Source organism: Carcharhinus amblyrhynchos, unplaced genomic scaffold (genome assembly GCF_965287045.1).
Source record: "Carcharhinus amblyrhynchos unplaced genomic scaffold, sCarAmb.v2.hapA scaffold_48, whole genome shotgun sequence".
Lineage (NCBI taxonomy): Eukaryota > Metazoa > Chordata > Chondrichthyes > Carcharhiniformes > Carcharhinidae > Carcharhinus > Carcharhinus amblyrhynchos.
Window position 1 is genome coordinate 1,679,511 of NW_027649789.1, and position 21,571 is coordinate 1,701,081.

General features: G+C 42.1%; 1 protein-coding gene across 1 annotated transcript in view; it reads right to left on the bottom strand.

Annotated features, from left to right (window-relative positions):
* The window catches only part of LOC145337414 (putative G-protein coupled receptor 139), a 50,868-nt gene that overhangs the window by 17,183 nt on the left and 12,114 nt on the right, over positions 1 to 21,571 (bottom strand). The gene's annotated exons all lie outside the window — the stretch shown is intronic.

The window sequence follows — 21,571 nt, forward strand, 5'->3', positions numbered from 1 at the left end:
TTAAGCTAACATACTAATCTTGTGTGTGTGGGACTCCAACAAAAGTCTTCTGTAAGCCAAAACAAACCACGTCCCCTGCTCATCAAGTCTATTAGATACATCCTCAAAACATTTTCATAGATTTGTCAAGCAAAATTTCCCTTGCATCATTTTGAATGCAGATCGTGTATCCTGTTCGATAAACAAAAGGGATAGACTTTCCTGGGTATGAATTTGTCAGATGGAAGTTTAGGTGGGGTAATTTCAGTATCTGGGGCTTTCCTGCTTTAAGCAGTTGAGATCAGTGGGAAGTTTGATACCGGGAGTAACATTTTCAAGATGTTAAATCGAATGAAGAGTAAATATTATCAATTGCTGAAATAGCGGATTTGGAATGGAATTACTGATCAGTTGCTAGAATCAGCTATGTTGATGGAGTCAAATTTTGAATTGGTAAAACAATTGAAGATAAACAATGCAGAGATATAGGAAAGAGCGAGACGGTAAAGATCCTGACTGTATTTGCATGCTGATTATTACCTGGTTATATGACAGTTGCTGCCTTACAACTTTCCAGTGTCAGAGTCTTTCTAAAAAGTGTTTGATTAAGTACAATTCAAAATAATTACTGCCATTGTGAAAACTGTGTGAGTAAATTTCTCTTGCATCGTGGCTTGAAAATTGGTGTTGCAAGAAATAGTGGAAATGCAAAATTGGCTTGTTATTTTTTCATTTTAGTGGAATGGTTTGGGTGAAGACAGTGTACTCTATTATTCTGGTGCACGGTGTTTCCTTTGTAAAACTTTGAAGTTTTCAGACCATATGAAAAGCAATAAAACAGCATTGGAAAAGGCAGTTACATGTTCAGAAGTCTTAGTAATTGATTTATCCTTTTCAGTAGAAGTCATTCAGCCCATTGAATCTACACCAACAAAACTGCACTAAACCTACTCCAGTACCACATTCCAGAACCTGGCCCAAAGCTCTGAGTGTTCTGCCATGTCAATTGCTCATCTATGTACTTATCAGCGGTGGTAGTGATGCTCCCAGGGAGAGCAACTCATACCCTCTGGGTTAACATATTTAACCTCCAATTACCTCTAAACTCCCTGCTTAATACTTCAAAATGATGTCCTTTCATTACTGACATTCCAGCTAAGGGGAAGCAGATTCAGATCCACACTATCTCTAACCCTCATAATGGTCTACATTACAACAAGGTTCCCCTCAATCTTCTCTACTCTAAAGAATGCAGAATGAGCGTAATCAACCTTTCTAAATGTTCCATCCGAAAACATACATGTCAATATTGTCTGCACCCTCTCGAGTATGAAGAAATCTTTCTGGTAGTGAGGTGACCTGAACTGCACATAGTTCTCCACTTGTGCCCTAACCAATGTATGGACAGTTCTAGCATTAAACTTTCTGCTCCTATAACCTATGGCACATTCCACTACAGGTCGTCTCTCACCACAAAAGGTCCACAGTCAACACCATCACCCTGGCCCTACTCTCCACTCTGGAACACCCAGACATCAAGGACACCAGTCTCCCATCCACTGAAAATAATGCCTTGGAAAGAGCCACAGTCATTAAGAGTCTCTTGCTCCTGGACATTCGCTTGTCCAACATCTTCCATCAGAAATAAAGATACAAACGTCTGCGGTCATGAACCAACCGACTCAATAACAACTTATTTTCTGCTGCCTTCAGACTTTTGAATGGACTGAAGCTATATTAAGGTTATCTTTCTCTGCAGCCGAGCCATGCCTACAACGTTACATTCTGCACAATCTCCTTTCCTTCTGTGTGTTGTCTGTATAGTACTCAAGAAAGAATATGTTTCACTGTATGAGAATACATGTTACAATAATAAATTAAATCAAATCAAATTAAATACAACTGACAAATGTAAACGACTCATATTCCTTGCTAACGACCAAATAACCTGTCTTGTTACAATCAGGTATCGGTGGACAAGCAGCTCTCTGTTCTCAGTGTCGAGCGCCCAATAACTCATTGGGTAAAAGTTTGTCGTTTTGTTCCTTCCAAAGTGAACCACACTATACTTTTCAATTTTACATTCTATCTGACCCTCATCTGCCCGTATGTCCAACCCACATCTTTCAGCAACACAAAACCTTCTTCTCCACTTTTGCAGAATGTTTCTGTCATCTGCAAGTCTCCACCACAAAGGCCATTCTGGTCTACATTGTTTACATGTGTCACAGTCAATGTGCGACACACAATGGTCCCAATGGCCACCGGCCTCTTGTCAGACAATCAGTCTTTGAACACCGCACTCTGGGTGGAACGTTAGGAAAAAGATGAGTCAGGGTCAACCCAGTCCTCACACCACCCAAATAAATTGTGGTGGCCCACAGGCAATCACAAGACCATAAATATAACCCCCTCTGAGTAACACTCACGGTCCAGACCCATAACCCCCCACACCGATCATGCAGAGAGTGGCAGCAGGGCCCCCTCCCTCCCCTCGCCAATCACAGTGCCGCCTGTCTCCCTGATAGTGCCACTCCGACATGGCCCGTCCCTATTGTCCCAACCCATCCCATCCCCTTCCCCATAACATTCAGGCCCTACCCCTGTCACGATACAGCAGGCATTGCCAATGTGCCTAGAAGGCATTTTCAAGGTGCTATCACGGCAGGCCTACAATATCAGGCTAGTAGTGGCCAACGGATCCTCTCTTCTTGCCGTCTGCCTCCCCGGGGGGCTTCAATGGCCTCCGGTTCTGCTGGCGAGGGCAACGTAACCGTTCCCTGTTCATGGGAACAAGTGTTTCCTCACCAGAGAGAATATCGCCCAGTGAGACCACAAAGGCTACTGAGCTGACAGGAAGGGAAAGTTGGTGGAGTTACATTGTTGAATAAATTTGATATTGATACGATATTGATGAAAGATATTAACATTGATGAGCTGGAATGTAAATTTATAAAGTTATGAAAATAACAAGGGACAAAAACATTGATGGGGTCCTATATATACCTCCAGGCTGTAGTGGCAATGTTGTGAAAAACACTGGACAGGAAAGTAAGGATGTGTGTATTAAAGGAGCATCTATATGTTTGGGTGACTTTAACCTGCACATAGATTGGGAGAGTCAAATCCGTCACAGTACAATAGCGAGGAATTTCTGGAGTGTATAAAGGCTGGTTTACATTGAGGAACCAAAAAGGATTCAGACCATATGGACTTTGTGTTGTACAGTAAGGAAGGATTACTGACAGTCTAGTCCTGTCAGAGAACCCTTGGGGATGAGTGATCATAATTTGATAGAATTCATTGTCAGGGTGAATACTGATGTAATTGGTTCTGAAATAAGAGTAATGTATCTCAATAATGGTAAGTAGGATTGCATGAGGCAGGAATTGGCCATAATAGACAGAGAAACATTACTGAAATGAAAGATAGCAGGCAGACAATGGCAGGCATTTAAATAATGAATGGGTGAACTCCTGAAGTGGTTTATTCGTGTTTGGTGCAAGAGTGAGATGGTAATTGGAGCCAAACATGGTATACAAGGGAAATTAGACAGAGCATTAGATTCAAATTGACAAGGAAAAGCAATAGACTGAGGGTTGGGAGAAGTTTAAAATTCAGGAATGGAGAACTAATGGATTGATTAAGGAGGGAAAATTAGTGCATGAAAGTAAATTGGTGGAGAGCATAAAAAGCTCTGTAAAAATGTCTATAGATATGCAAATAGAGAAAGATTGTCAAAAAACGTTTACAGTCAGAAATGAGAAATTCATAACGCTAAACAAAGGAATGGTTGAGGAATTAAGTTTGTACTTTGTTTCAGTCTTCACAAAGGAAGACATGAGTAATGTACCAGAACTTCCGAGAGAAACATGTTGTAGTGATGATCTGAAGAAAATCCGCACTAGTGGATAAACGGTCTTGGGGAAATTGATAGGTTTCCAGGCGGATAAATGTATTTGTCCTAATAATCTTCATCGCAGAGTACTTCAGGAAGTGGCTCTGGGATTCGTAAAATATTTGATCTATCAGTGCTTATTTTTAAATGTTTTGGAGTCTGGAATAGTTCCTACAGATTGGAGAGTTGTGAATGTAAGCCCACTATTTAGAGAGAAAGCTGGGAATGTAGACCAGTGGCCTACAAATGATAATGGGGAAGGTGCAAGAGCCTATTGTCAAGGATTTCATAAATCGGTATTTGGAAGGCAGTGGTGTATCAGACAAATTCAGCATGGAAATCCACATGAACGAAATTCATCAAAGTTCCCACATCTACACACCAAATCACCCTGTCAAAATATTCAATCCTCTTCATTTGGCGTAATCTCCCTCCAGAAAATCCAGATTATCCCGGATCATAACTTCCCTCTCCAAGTGCAGATTAATTTTCTGATACAGATTTGTCTCCAATGATTCCCCTATAAATGACATGCACCCTGTAATCCAATCGTATCAATGTACTGCCCTTCTTGAAAAGTGGAGCCACATTCTCCAGCTGGTGGTGGAGGGGAGCGGAGAACTGCATTGCACTGCCTAACACTGATTCAAAAATGCCTTTCATGAAGGAATTCTCAAACTGCTAAATTAATTTTAGTGGCACAAGCAGGCTTCCATTAACACTGCAACGAAGTTGCTGCGAAAATCCGCTAGTCACCACACTCCAGCGCCTGTGCGGATCACTGGAGAGATATTAGCATCACCAATCCATCTAACCAACACATCTTTCTGACTCTGGGACAACACCAGAGCATCAGTAGGAATCGACACAGACACGGGGAGGACTTCCAGAGCCCAGACAGTCTGTGGTCCAAGCTGGGAATTGAACCCGAGTCCATGGCGCTGTGAGGCAGCAGTGCTAATCACTGTGCCATCATGGAGGTAGAAGATAGGCACCTTGGGAATAGTAGCAATATAATTCATCACATTGCTTTCCAAAGAGATCAGATTCACGCCTAGGGCGAGATAGACTCATTATGTGTTGGGAGGCACTACACAGCCACAAGAAAAGAAAACATCCACAACACTTCCTCTAAATATGCAGCAGGATTTCTAGGTCCGATATTGCCTCATTTGCTGGCTAATATGTTTAAATAACAGCACAGTGTGTTCCTGACGCTACAGATCACTGGTTAATTTGAAAGTGACAAACACAAGGGTGAAGAAAATATTGACAGGCAGAGTTGAAATTGGTGCAAGAAAATGATCAGGACCATTGTTCAGTCCTGTCTTATACACAGATCCCTGTGCATGCTGCTGGAGCATTGGCGATGGAAACAGCGGACTGCGTTGTCCTACAGGGGGTCTGTGAAGCCGAAGGCGAACGGGACAGAAATGCGGCTTGCATCACCATAATCATTCGCAATTCTGTAGCACCTTCTCCAATGAAGAGAGGGAGCGAAAATAGGAAAGGGCAGATACAGAGTAAGTCATTTTTTAAATCAATATTCAAGGACATGTTTTGGAGAAATAAGGAAACCACTTAGCTTAATGAGCCTTTGACATTGAAAGCTGTCTCAATCAGTTCTCATCAGGACAGTGACTGAACTGGTTTGCTGTGATTTTGATTACAGATAGGTATTATCTGAGTGGACTGTGGGTTGTGAAGATTTGTGACTACAGACGACATTCCAATCATCGAGAATTTTAGTAACAAAAACACAAATGATGATTTGTACAGAGTTCCCTTAAGGCAGAGCTGAGGCAAGATACCTGTTTGATAATAAAGAAAAGGTGGATTCTGGATACAAATCAATGTCAAATCAATTTTGAAGGTTGAGAAAATTCTTTTCCTTGAGGTTCAGACATTGGACAGCTCGGGGGAAAGGACATTGGTGGGTAGGGCGCTGTTTTCGTGACAGGAACTTAAAAAAATGCATCTGGTCTTCCCAAATAAAATGACAGGAGCATTACTGGGGTTAAAAATATAGCATGATTAATGGAGGAATAAAAAAAACTTGCCAGGAACGCCAACAATAGCGAGGAAGGGATAGTAACCTGCCTGAATACTCCGCAATACCAAACAGATCCGTGCGTCTAATGACAGCCAATAATAATATGTAGAAAGTGCATAAAGAGCTCCAGATAAACTCCTGTTCATCGCTGGAACAGTCAAATCTATGATTTCCCAATTATGATCCACTGATGGAAAATTCCAATCTGTTGTTCTCATTTTGGGGGTCATTGTTGAAATATTAAACTCCATTGTTCCCAGATAATGAGCTGCTGATTTAATATTCCACTCCAATCTCAGATTGCGATCTCTAATCTCCCTCCGTCTTCAGGCACTGATTTTAGATATATCCACAGGTCTCTTACAGAGACTATCTGAAAATACACTGAAAGGAATCTCGTTTTAAAGAAGGTGGAATCCCTCAGGGGAAACAATTAGGATCGTTCTCATTCTCTGAAAAATCAGCTTCAGTTAACCCTTTCCGATGAAGCAAGTTTTGCATCACACACTGGCTTCAATCTGTCAATCATTCTTAGGTTTTGAAGTGGTGCCAGGGTTTGAGGAATGAAGATGTTGGAATGGGACCTGACTGAAGAGAGAACAGTCTGATAGACACTGTAACAGTATGGTTCAATTAATAGAAAAATCATTCCTGAGACGAACTGAAAGGAAGTCAGATGAACTATGGAAACGGTTAATGGCCATCGTGTTGTTGTTTTAAGGATGTGGACTCAGAAAAGGTGTGTTATCAGCTGCAAGGAAACAGTTGTGGTCTGGAAACTGAATCCACAGATTACAGATCAGCTCTGATACTGATCAGAAATCAGAGAAGTGGCGTCTTGTTCATCGCTCAGACCAAACGAATCCAGCTGTTTTACTGGCGCATTAAAAACAAAGCATTTCATTCAATACATAGTTCATTCTTACCCATAAAGAGAATAATTCCAACGCTTGCAAATGAGACACTTGTCAATGCGGTAAAACAAAACACAGTGAAGATGACAGTTGAAGGCCGTTGGTGAGTAAACACTGGTTACTGAAGTGAAAGGACACGTGCAGTAAAAATTACAATAACATTTGAATTGAACAAATGGTTTAGATGTAATTGTGCTTCTGGGAAGGGAGTTGATGGATACAAGTCATCCGTTATGTAGATAATACCTCTTAGTTTGTTACAAATGTCAAAAAAAATGAACAGAGCAATGGGGATTATAAAAATAAACACATCTATAAATCTTATGCATTATTAGACAGGCTGTAGCTGATTTCTTAGCAAACACCACCCAGTATGTATATGAACAAGTGTCAGCATCTTGGAGAAGGTGCAGAAGCATATTGTAAAATGGTCCAGGTGAGTAAGAATTGTAAAGAAGGGGTAGCACATCTCACATTCATACACACTGCACAATCGGAGTGGCTCAGACTTTGTTCACCATCACTCAGTTCGGTGGTAGATCTTGTGTCTGTGTAAGTCTTTCAAATAGTGATTTTTTTAACACAGGTATGAAGGGGTATGAAACACAAGCGGTGGGAAGAGCAGGCGACGTCACACACTCGTTTGGAAGCACCAGGACTGCACAGAGTTTGTTCAAGCTTTTTGATATATTTGGTTGCTGCGATGTTATAATGTCACCTAGTATCCCAACCCAGTGCCTCAACTCCTGGTGTATGCAGCAGCCTTGGAATGTAAGCGTAACCATCTGACCAGCCTCCAGCGCATCGCAAGAGATTGTTAATTCCCGTATGAGGCAGCCTTCATTGATATCCAAGTTCCAAAGGCTTCTTTGCAGTGGAAATGGGACGCTTGCTCTTATAAGAGTTATGCATTTCACACTTGTTGTTATTTACTTTAAGTAGTTAATACTACTGTTATTGGCTTACACAAACTGTACTTTTTAAAATCATTTTAATTATTGAACAAGAGGATTATTTAATATCCATAAAACAAATATTTTCACTGTTTTAAATTTGCCAAAGTGCTATTTACAGTCGTAACATCAAGGGGTGGATTGTGGAGAGGTCTGTTAACCTCAGGCGGTTTTTTTGTCCAATTTTCTGAGCGAAAGCGGCTGGAAAATCCCGTCTATAGAATCCCGACCGTGCAGAAGGAGGCCATTCAGCCCATTGAGGCTGCACCGACAGCAATCCCACCCAGGCCCTATCCGTGTAACTCCATGAATTTACCGTGTTAATCTGCTGTCACTAAGGGTCCATTTTGCTTGGCCAATCAATCTGATGCACATATTTTTGGAGTTTGGGACAAAACCAGAGCCCGCAGAGGAAACCCGCACAGACATGGAGAGAACATGCAAACTCCACACAGACATTGACCTGAAGCCTGGGACTGAGAAGCAACCTTGCTAATCACTGTGCCAGCGTGTTTCCTTAAATCTGCATGATGTAAACCTTGAGTGTGCGTGGCCCACTTGCTGTGTTTTAATTCAGAATATTGCCACTGGAATAAAGAACTCTGATTTTTGCTGAACATGATTTGGAAAACTTCATGCATCAAGTGGAACCGAAGGAAGTTCAAATTTTAGGGAGGAAGGAAAATACAAGCTATGGCCTGGAGGGAAATTCCAAACTTTGTCTCTGCAAATTGTGAAGTGCCGATGACTGTGAACCAGTATCAGGACAAACACACTGATTTGATGCATTAATCCAGGGTCAGCAGCAGATTTTGATGAAAAGATACAATTGAAACATAACTCTCACAGTAAGGATTACAGTGTGTTTTGGGTAAATAGCTCACAGATTTGCAGAAAGGTCATAAAATTGAAAAACAATGGGGATCGCTGAAGTTGTCTAAATGGTACCGTTTCCTTACTAACCTGAAGATGGTCACAGAATGCTTGGAGATTGTGAACACTGTTCGAGGGCCAATTGATTTTACCGACAGTTGATGACAATTTTTAAAGGCATTTAATTTTATTTTTGCGGGCAAAAAAAATTGCACATAATGTCCAGAGCCACTCGCTGACCAGAGGCGGACTAGCAGACATGAAAGAGATGACTCTACTGTGTTCCTCCTCCAACACAACAGCCACATCATCACTAACTCCCCCTTCTAACAACTTGTAACTTCCGGCCCAAAATGCTTTGTTGAACTTATTGAGTGCCAGACATGCCGGTGGGATGTCACAGACAAAGCACTACATGCACATTTGCGCTGAAAATGTGCATTTTAACACCTCGGATGTGGGTTCTGATGGGCAGTGCTGCGCTGAAGCAGCAGAATATAATTTAACGAGACAGCACGAACTTCGTCTGCTTGGCCAGATGTTACGGTAAGTATTACGTTAAAATTTGCACCTTTCCTTCTGGTCTAGAATCTGTGAGAAACGGAGCAGGAGATCTCTCTCGGAGTAGTTTTGAGGTTAGTATATTTGAAAGTATTTTAAATGCTGCAGTTTACTTTAATCCTTACAGATAAGGAAAATAATTTATTTTAAGTTCTGTTGTGTGATATTACAAGCCTCACTTCCGAAATACATCAACATTTTAATGCTGCAGTTTATTCTGATTCTTACAAGCCCCAATAATGAAATATATCAATGATCTAAAAATGTAATCCATGTTGATTTTTACAAGCCTCAGTAACGAAATACATAAATAATTTAAAAATGCTCTGATTTTTTTTATATAAACCTGAGCAAGGAAATGCATAAATAATTTAATAATGTAGTGTGTGTTGCTTCTTTCATGCCGAAATATTTACTTTAAATGCCTCAGGAAAGTTTAATGTTTAGTTAATGTGTGCAAGTATTCTGTAGGCTGATGTGAACTATCTATCTGACAGGAAGTTAGAATCCTGAGCTGACTGGAAATCCATGTCCCACAAGCCTGGCACTATTAGCAATGGCTTTAAGAATTGTTGTTCCCCTTCTGTGATATCAGTGTAGGTGCAGATCTCGTGGATAAAGAGTCAGGCTCCATCTGTCCCTGATCAGGAGGCAGATTAGTTATCCACCCGTGAGAGTGTTCAGGCAAAGGACATCATGTGAAATGGTGTCAGGGAGATATGTGCCAGGAGACTGTGATTCAGTAAGGAGACAATGGGACGCCACTGAAAAGTGTTGGCAGAAGACCTGAAATATAAATCTATCCGCCGCACTGCCTCAACACTGGAGATGGAAGTCACTCTGCACTGATTATTCAGCATCTGGGTCCTTTTAGCTTGGCATCAGTGGCGTTTCTAACATTTCACCAAACTGCTACGAGGATCTGCATTCACCAGGCATTTAATGTGATGTTTTGTAGGTTTTTTCAGTTAATTAATTTTGATACATCCCCTGCAAAGATGAAGGTGAGATAGATCACACTCCATAGTTTCACTGATTTTCCAAATGTCATTGGTGCGGTTGATGGAACGGATATTGAACTGAAGGCAATAAAAGTTGACGCTGCCTCTTTTTATCAGCAGGAAGGGATTCCATTTTGTAAATGTTATGGCAGCGTAGGCTGCAAAAATGAGGATCCTCACTGTAAAGGCAAACAACCAGCGACAGAGGCATGACTCATTCGTTCTTCAGAGTTAATGTTATCTCTGACCATCACAACAGCTCCTGGAAATATAACACTGCCCTCCAGCATGGACTGACCATTCACCTAGACCATTGCTTGCTGACAGAGATGGAGGAGCTGGATGAGAACAATGTGGAGTCTGATGGAGAATCCTGAGATCGAGGTGGCCCAAGGGCAGTTCGAGATCGCCTGGCAATTCCTGCTATTGGACAATCAGCTTTTAAAATGTACAATCCATATGTCCAAACACTCCCCTTTCCTGCCCTGCACCCATCAACCCCTCTACCCCGCTTACTGCATTGTCCACAAAAGGAAAGGACAGGCAAAGAGGAGAAATCACTCAGTAAAAGGGCAACTTTGGATGGACAGCAAATGCTGGTCCAGATACTGATGCTTATGTCCCATGAATGAATGAAAAAAAATGCATCAACGGAGTTGAGGAGGAACTTCTTCACTCAAAGGGTGGTGAATCTCTGGAATTCTCTGCCCGTTGAAGTTGTGGAGGCTGCCTCGCTAAATATATTTAAGACGCGGGTTGATGGGTTTTTTATAAGCGAGGGGATTAAGGGTTATGGGGAGAGGGCAGGAATGTGGAACTGAGACACGACAGATCAGCCATGATCTTATTGAATGGTGGGGCAGGCTCGAAGGGCTAGATGGCCTACTCCTGCTCCTATTTCTTATGTTCTTATTTCTGAACATTGTTTATCAACTTGAAACCGACAGCATATTTTTGAGTCTCGGGGAGACTTGTGCCTGTTCATTGTGGATGTTAAATGAATGTCATTATCCCCTAGTGTATACACATGTTCCTTCTCCACAAACAAATAACTAAAGCGTGCCAAAGATTGCTCTTTGCAACCAGAAGTATGTTTTTTTAAGATAGGCAGACTATGGTAGGAGTGACATCACACACTTTTATTTATCTTAAATGAGGTTTACAATCTAAAACTCGCAATTTTATAAATTAACAGATGATTGTAAAACAAAACAATTCTGTAAAACTCAAAATTGTTTCAGGAGACAGAGAGAGGTAAAGGCAGGAAGTGCAAAACAGTAAACAAGATGGACAAAAATAAGAAAGGGAAAGGGACAGAAAACAAAATGACACATTCAGTTAGAGAACAATCTGAGAAATGTGGACTTCTCCGACATACAGATCACCAATTTTGACAAGATTGTGAGCATTGCTTAAAGAAATAGACTCCATTCCCCTGGATTACAAAACACTCGCAGAAATGTACACTTTTCTGACCTATTTAGGAATTGGTTCTGAACCATATGAAACACCATGGAAAACTTCGGTTTTGTATGTGGGGCTTGGACTGCAGAATGACCCCTTGTAAGGTTGTTGATGATGTATTAAATTTTCAGAGTTCACTTGGGATTTTGTGCCCAGTTCTGGTCCCCGTATTCATATTGTGGAACAAATGTGAAACACGGTCGATGGTTCTGCTCTTCATATCCTTCATTTGGACGACACTTTGAATGTTATGTATGATTCCCTCTCCGTGTCCCTCATTTCGGTCACACTGGAACATTTTGCACAGTTATTCTCCTCGTTTAGGAAACATGTAGATTGTACAGTTGTGTTATCCATATCCCTCATTTACACAACAAACTCAAGGCCTGCATACACTCAGTTCTGAATATCCCTCATTTTCGCTGCACTTGAGGACGGTGCACACTTCTGTTCCCTACTTCCTTCATCCAGTCAGCAATTTTGACATTGCAAATAGTGTCCATGCCCCTCATTTCATTCCCACCTAATGCATTCTGCAGAGTTCCCAATGTCCATATATTTAATTGAGACAAAATCTGAAGAATTGTGTTCAGTTCTGTTCTCCTCATGCACCATTTGGGCAACACTGGGTGCATTATGCACAGTTCTGGTCTTAATATCCCTCCCTGTCTTAGCGACATATCATTCTCTGTAAGGTGTTGTTTGGATTTCTGTCCATAGATGTTAAAAAGCTGGAAATCTAATATGACCTGAGCATACTTGTTTCAATGCTACCTAAATCTGAAGATGTGTGTATGCCTGAGGGATTGTACTTCAACTGGAACAATATAGATAGCTAGTTCTTAAGAATTTTACTGTGTGATGTGTAAGTTTTGTAAGTGGTAAAGATAAAATGATAATCCATTTTGCTATCATCAAACTGCTTTCTCAAATGAAAGTTGTTTGATAAAAGCTTCCAAGTGATTCAACTTATGCTCATCAGAGACACTATAAAATGTAAGCCTTAGCATGTAGTTGAACTCACAAAACATCACGGAGTTTCTGGCCTGAGACTTAGCAGCCTTTCCGCAGTCCTATCCCTTAAACCCAAATATCAATCATGGCTAATCTTTATACATCTTTAAATTTGGCCCATAATAGGGATATTTGTAATGGTCAATCCACCTAACTTGCAAGTCATTCAACTTTTGGAGGAAACTGGAGGAAACCCACACAGATACGGGGAGAACGTGCAAACTCCACACAGAAAGTCAACAAAGGTCAGAATTCAACTTGAGCCTTGCTAACCGGTGTGCCACCGTACCACCCATACATAGAACAAGAAGATTTACAGACACAGAGGCAATAATGGGACTTAAAGCATCCAACTCTGGAAGGTTCTGATTGTTTCTATCCCAACAATGGAAGGACTGTCCAAAGTATTTTTGATTCGTGGACCATAATTTTTGACTGGAAAACATTTCATATTACTCCGCTATGTCAGAGAGATATAACTGGATTGCAATGTGATCTGAATAGAAATGTTCCCGGGACTACAAGTCCAAACTCACAAGTAGAAATTGGAGAAACACCTGTTGTGTTTGTGGAATGACAGTGTTCAATAGTGAATAGAATAAAACATTCAGAGTGATAACAGATCAGAAAAGGGTGAAAAGGGAAATTATATTCGCCTGTTAAGAACTCTAACTGTAGAGAATAGTTTAAGAAGACTAGCCATGTATTGTATTAGGAAATTTATCAAACGCTGTTACACACAGTGGATGGTAAAATGTTTAGTTGTCTGGGGACAACAATTAATTCCTGATCTCTGTGTTTGTTTAATAGCAAATTTAATGCACTTATGTTACACTAAGGTCTTCAGGTTGATGCACAAAGGTGGACAACTGGATTCTGTGTGCACAAGTTGTTTGCAAACTTGTTGAATAGTAGCCTGTGCATGTTCCACAGAGGCATCATTGTGCTGCTAGATCCTATCCTGGGTTGGATCAATAATTCCATGTCCTTAATCTATGGTCACATTTGTGAGACAGGGTGACACCTGGTAATTGATCATCTCCAGGTTGGAGGCAAATTATTAACAGATGAGTAAATATATGGAAAGTAACAAATCGTTGTATTACAGAAAGGGCCACAATAGGATGACTCTGTTAACCCCCTTATCTCACTGTGTATTGTATTGTGTCCATATGTATTGATTCATATAAACAATATCACTGTGCACATTTCTAATTCCGATCTCTCAATTAGGTTACAAAAAGATCACAGTTCTCGTTTTTATACCACCAAACGTTTTTTAATTTCATTCTTCCTTTTGATTTTGTTTCTGCTTATTTAAAATAAGTTTGGGTGCTAGACTGGATGCACTAAAAGCAGAGTAGATTTCAGCAATCTTTATCAATCCTGACAAATCATAGCCTTATCTAAAACACACAACATGATAACTCAGAGCCCACTCCCACATCCAGTGAAAATTGAAAGTTTATGGTGGGACGCCCTGTTATTTCTGTTTTTCCATCCCTCCCTGACCCTTTCCATCTCATGCAGACCGGGTTACTCTTGTAATTGTGACACAAAAAGTGCTGGATTGAACGGGGTTAACTGACGCTGTTCATTTAGTGACTGTGACTAATATGTCTCCACGGATCCGGGCAGTGTCACTGGAATTTTTCAGTCTCCACGGATCTGGGCAGTGTCACTGGAGGTTTTCCTTCTTCTATTAATAATGGATTCCGTTCAGTGTGTTATTCCATAAAGTCAGCAGGAGCGATAACTCCGAGACTAACAGAGATTGTCATTTGTAGAGACAGTGGGAGAAGAGATCAGAATCTGGGAACAATGGACTGGAACATTTCAACAATGGATCAGAATCTGGGAACAATGGACTGGAACGTTTCAACAATGGATCAGAATCTGGGAACAATGGACTGGAACGTTTCAACAATGGATCAGAATCTGGGAACAATGGACTGGAACGTTTCAACAATGGATCAGAATCTGGGAACAATGCATCGGAACATTCCACCCCCACCCCCACCTGTGGATTTCTTTACAAGTGGCACTTTCACCATGGGTCTTTATTTCATGACAAGTGATGGATTTGAATGGCAACCATTGACGTGGCGGATTCTCGATGTGCTCTATGTTGTTCAAGGATTTTCTTATCCCATCCTGGCTCTGGTTGGTGTCCCCGGTAAGCGTCAAGTCCAGTAATTACTTCTGTAAAACCTACTTTACTTTTATTTCTGATCTTGTCATTTGTTCTGCACTGCTGTTATTGATACCATTGCTGTTGTGTCTCTATATTCTTTAGTGAATACGACACAACAGTTAAAACTGTTTCAGTGTATTTGATAGCTCAGGTTATCTGAATTTCTCCCATTGTGGTAACTGGTAAGCTTCTATATCAGCGATTAAATATGTAACTATCTTTCAATGTATTACTGTCTTTGTTATTTGAGTTATGGAAACATGGACACTGACTTCAATGACTCTCCCCATCTCTTTTCCATATCTACTGACACCAACCTAAGGCTAGTTCAGACTGATTGCAACCTCTGTTAACTATTTTACCCTGAGCTGATATCTGACTCCCATCTTCTCCATCATTAATCCTGTTACTGTAACCTTCGGGATACTATACTCTGGCCCTCCCAGCTGTCATTGTGAATTCCAGACACAACCATCCCAATTCTCTGATGACCAGCTGTCCAGTTACAAAGCTGCTGAACCAAAGCACATCATGTCCCAGCTCTCACCAAATCCCATTTACCCATCATTCGTGTGCTCACTCACTTCAGTTACCAGCTGCTCTGGAACAGTGTCAAGTTATTCACTCACCTGATCAAATTTCTCCATGATTCTTCATCTGATTCCCCCATTCTCTATCCATTGTCTCTGTTCATTCACATTCATACAGTACATGAAAATACCCACTTCACTTCTCCCCTTCCCCAGTCCCACACCATATCTCTCCCTGACAACAATGTTCTTTGTTACAGCCCCTCTTGTACCCATGGTATGGAAATCTAGATCCACAGATAGAGCAACCACACCGCTGATCTGATCCATTGTGTGCAATCAATCTCTCCATGTTAGGAAGATACCGTGACAGCTTGGGCTGGGAATGGAAAGCAAGCTCCAAATGTGACATTAACAAGCCAGTTCAATCAATCTAACAGTACCCAAATTTAATATTCACATTCTTATGTTTAAATGTCTTCTCGAGTGTGTTGCCACCATTTTTTGTTCCAGTTCTCCAGAGGAGTTCCATTCAAGTACCTTTGAAATTCCCTGATTAAAATGAATGTTTGTCCCTCTGAATCTCGGGTTTGTATTTTGTGCTCTGGAGAATCATTGGTGCCAATGTGACAGAGTTCTGGAAAAAAGGAAATCCTCTGTGTTTTGTCCCTGTTATCTCCCGTGTGAAGCTTCATGTTGGACAGGGGGTTTCAGCAGCTCTGACACATGTCTGCAAAACTTGAAAATGGTCTGTCCATTGAACACATATGTTAGTCACTCTCAGCTCAACGTGTATTCAGCAACACGATAAGATAATGAAGGGACTTTACAAGATAATGAAGGAGCGAGATAGTGTAGAGGTAGAGAGATTCTTCCCGCTCAGAAAGGACAGCAGAACTAGAGGGCACAGCCTCAAGATAAGGGGGGGGGACAGTTTAGATCAGAGTTGAGGAGGAACTTCTTCACTCAAAGGGTGGTGAATCCCTGGAATTCTCTGCCCGTTGAAGTGGTGGAGGCTACCTTGCTAAATATATTTAAGACGCGGGTAGATACGTTTCTGATAGACAAGGGAATTAAGGGTTATGGGGAGAAAGCGGGAAAGTGGAACTGATTCACCTCAGATCAGCCATGATCTTATTGAATGGTGGGGCAGGCTCGATGGGCTAGATGACCTACTCCTGCTCCTATTTCTTATGTTCTTACGATGAAACTAGCACGGTAGCACAGTGATTAGCAATGCTGATTCACAGCGCCAGGGGCCCGGGTTCGATTCCCGGCTCTGGCCACTGTCTGTGTGGAGTTAGCACATTCTCATCGTGTCTGCGTGGGTTTCCCCTGGCTTTCCACTTTCTTCCCACAATCTGAAAGGCGTGCTGGTTAGTTGCATTGACCCAAACACGCGCTGGACTGTGGCGTCTGGGGGAATTTCACAGTAAATGCATTACAGTGTTAATGTCAGCCTTACTAATAAATAAACTTTACTGTAATTTAAATATTCCATGAATTGAACATGCAGCTGAGGGGCTACTGGCTGACTCTTGTGATTGGAAAGTTAGTGGCTGTGTTGTGGCTGGGTCTGGAAGTGGTGTTGTGAGCTGTTGCAGACACTCAGGGAGGACAGAGGAATTGCTCTGAGGACTGAACTCTGGGCAAGGTAAAGGGATCACATTTACTGTGTGTCTGGCTGTGTGGTGTGACCAGGAAACCGAGCACTGGCCGCAGAGAGGGGAAGCTCTGTAAAGAGTGAGGAGGATGGGGGTTTGTCATGCCCACCCTGGTGTTCCCAATCACTATGGAATTGTGACCAACCTTTCTTTCATTCATTCACGGGTATCACTGGCAAGGCCACTATGAGTTGTCCATTCCTACTTGCCCTGTTATGCCCCGCTAGAGGGAATGTGACGGTCAAACAAATCTGATATTCTGTGATTAGATTCCTGGTCCAACAGCATTGCCCTGAGTCACTGGGTAACTAACCTATTGTCAATCCCACATTTCCATTATACACTTCTGTCTTTCAATTCTCTCTTGCATCCCACGAATGTGTATTCCAGAGAAAATGTATCTTTTCACATGAGACACAGACCTGAGTCCTATCACACTGGCTGATGGGATTTGAATTCAATAAATAAAACAATTTGGAACAAAAAGGTTAATCATAGGAATCACAGAAATGAGGGAAAGGGGTAGGTCTTTCAGTGCCTCGAGCTGACTCCTATATTTAATACGATCATGGCTGGGTGTTGTGCAATGAGAAATGTTTAGTTGACAATGTAATTATGAGACAATCCTAGGGGACAAGTGAACACAATATGGTAGAAATCCTTGTCAAGGTGTCTTTCTTGCGCTATGCAGACAGAGCATACCGTTCCTGGAGAAGGAAAGGAGAAAGTGAAGGATGTACTGTCACAGTCATAACTGGGGTGCCGAGAAAAACTGACTTAATGCAACTTAGGTTCATTTAAAAGTCTGACAGCAGCAGGGAAGAAGCTGTTCTTGAGTCGTTTGGTATGTGACCTCCGGCTTTTGTATTAAACATACGATCATCGCTATTTAAGTATTTCATGCAGCTCCACACCGAGTTCTGGCGTGGAGCTGATGGTGCTGGATATCCAGCTGCTGGAGAGTCATGAAGGATTAAGCACCCAGTGGGGACCCCACTAGATAAGCTCCAATTGAGTCTGTCAGCCAGCTGTGCTGCTAAAATAGTGGAGAGGCTCGGAGAATCGCCGGCACTGTATTTGTCTGGGACAGTGTTTATTTTGTGCCTTATTTATTCCCCAGCCTGCTGTATGATTTTACTTTTTATTTCTTTGCCTTCTAGTGAACATACTCACAATTGTAACGCTGAGTACCCGGAACTGTGGTCTGTCCAAATGTGTCACTCGGTACCTGGTCGCCATGTCACTGGGGGATCTACTGGTCGTTTCTCTGGACCTGATATTGAGACACATTCCCATTGTTTATGGGGAACATTTTAAATTCCTGTTGTCCATCCCCGTGTGTAATATCCACGCTGTCCTGCTTTTTGCAGCCACTGACTGTTCTGTCTGGTTCACCATCACTTTCACCTTTGATCGATTTGTGGCCATTTGCTGTCCCAAGCTGAAAATTAAATATTGCAGTGAGAGAACGGCAGCTGTGGTTCTGGGAACAGTGAGTGTGCTCAGCTTTTTAAAGAACATTTTCTGGTATTTTATGTTAACCAGTGATTATTGGCTGAAGAACTTACCCTGGTTTTGTAGATTTACAAATTATGTTGAGGAATCTCTGGCCTGGGTAGCAACCGTGTTCCTCCACAACATTTTGAACCCATGTGTTCCATTTGTCCTGATTTTGCTGCTCAATGGCTTCACCATCACACATATTTTACTGAGCAGCAGAGCCCGCAGGAGACTCCGAGCTCATAGCAGTGGGGAGAATCCCAGTGACCCCGAGATGGAGAGTCAAAGGAACTCCATCATTTTACTGCTTCTAATATCAGGCAATTTCATTCTGTTATGGTCAATAACCATGGTTTATACAACCTCTGAACGGCTTTCGTGGTTGGAGTACCACACTGAACCTTTTGCCTCTTGCTTTAGGGAATTTGGCTTCATGATGCAGCTCCTGAGTTGCTGCACAAACACTGCAATTTATGCTGTGGCACAGACTCAGTTCAGACAGCAGATGAAAAACGTCTTGAAATTTCCCTTCACTAAAATTCTTCAATTCATTTAAGGCTGAGAGAGACACACACCCCCACAGCCTCCATATTTTCCTATTGGACATTCAAACAATATGACAACAAACATCCTTATACTCATTGGACAGATGGAACATTGTCATCAGCTCTCCTCTGCAACTGATCACTTCACCTATCCATCATTGTGGTTCTGGACAGAAATGGGACATTTGCCATCTAGAACAAAGAACAACACAGCACTGGAAACAGGCCCTTCAGCCCAACTAGCCTGCGCCGCCATCTTAACAATGTATTTTTCCTACACCACCCTTGACCCGCATCTATGCTTATGGTACTCCCATTGGAAACCAGATTCAGGGGAAAATAATTTAGGGACAATTTGTTACACTAATCAGCCTAAGAGCACATCTTTGGGGTGTGGGAGGAAACCGGAGCACCCGGAGAAAACCCACGCAACCACAGGGAGAATGCGCAAACTCCCAGACACCGGCCCAAATCCATGTATCTGCACAGCCAGCAGTGATAGTCACTGAGCTGTTGTGGTGCCCATCTGCTGGTCCAGTTTGAAGCACTCACAATCGATGTGAAGTACTAGGCCACTCTCGAAACATCCAAGAGCAGCCCACACACGACCCACCGTGTGCATGCCTCTCGTTAGACAACAAGGTGGACTGACGCACCTGCAGAGTAAAAGAGACAAAGCATCAACACATGTAACATTAGATTTCCAGTAACGTCCCGAGGCTCTGACCCTTATTTAAAACCGTCTCCTATAACACTCCATCCCTATTTCGCTCATGTGCCTATCTAAGTAAACCTTAAACAAGTCCAGCGTGCCTGCCTCCACCACCTTACTTGGTAGTACATTCCATACTCCCACGACCCTCTGTGTGAAAAACCTCCCTCTAGCATCCAAATTATACCTCTCCCCCCTCACCCTAAGCTCGTGGCCCCTCGTGATATTTGTCTCCAATCTAGGAAAAAGCCTGCCACTGTTGACTCTATCTATACCCTTCATTATTTTATACACCTCTATCAGGTCCCCCCTTAATCTCTGTCTTTCTAAGGAAAAGAGCCCCAATTTGCCCAATCTTTCCTCTTAACCAGTCCTTCCATACCAGGCAGCATCCTGGTAAACGTCCTCTGCACTCTCTCCAGAGTCTCCATGTCCTTCCAGTAGTAAGGTGACCAGAACTGGACGCAGTACTCCAAATGCGGTCTAACCAACGTTCTGTACAATTGTAGCATTAGACTCCAGCTCTTATACTCTATACCCCTTCCTATAAAGGCTAGCATACCATAGGCTTTCTTCGCAACCTTCTCCACCTGAGTTGCCACCTTCAGAGATTTGAGCACTTGTACTCCCAGGTCCGTCTACATTTCTATACTCTTAATTGGTCTACCCTTTATCATGTAACTCCCCTCTACATTATTCCTTCCAAAACCCCTCACCAGCCTCCTGAGGTTTCTGCCACTGCATTAGCCAGTCACCATGTTCATCATCTTCATCCCTTACACAGATTGGGTAGCAATCCTCTATCAGGTATAGTGGTTCATGGTGGGGGTGGGGGGTGGGGGGAAGGGGGAGTGGGGGGAGTGGGGGGAAGGGGGAGCGGAGGGAGGTACCTAGAATGTGAGGTAACTGAGTTTGTACAGACAGATGCAGTACAGCACCATCAACCACAAGCTGAGCAAGGCCAGCTGACTGACTGAGCAAGTGAGGCCAACAACACCAAAAATCAGGGAATATTTTAAAAGGAAGGATAACTCAGGAAGTGTTAGAATTCAAAATGAAGGTTAAAAAAAAACATCAGGACACTTTATCTGAATGCTCAAAGCATTCGAAACAAGGGAAATGAATTGATGGCAGAGATCATTGTGAACGACAATGTTTTGATGGTCATTACAGAGACATGGTTGCAGGATGGTCAAGGTTGGGAGTTAAATATCCAGATTGGGAGTTAAATATCCAGGGGGATCGGACTGTTTGGAGGGACGGACAGGAATGTGAGGGAGGTGGTGTAGCTCTGATATTTAAGGATGACATCAGGGTGATAGTGATAGATGACATATTTTCTTTGGAAAAAATGGTTGAATCCATTAGGGTGGAAATTAGAAATAGTAAGATGAAAAAGTCACTGATAAGCATAGTGTATAGGCCACTAAATAATGATAAAATAGTGGGGCGAGAAATAAACAAATAAATAACAGATATTTTCATGTAAAAATGTTACAGCAATTATCATGGGGGATTTCTATTTACAAACCAAGTTGGCCAAGGCAGCCTTGAGGAGGAGTTCATAGAATGTATCCACGATAGCTTCCTTGAATAGTATGTAATTGAACTTATGAGGGAGGAAACTGTCCTGGATCTGGTCCTGTGTAATGAGACAGGAATAATTAATGATCTTGCAGTGAGGGATTCTCTCGGAAACCGCGATGACAGTATGGT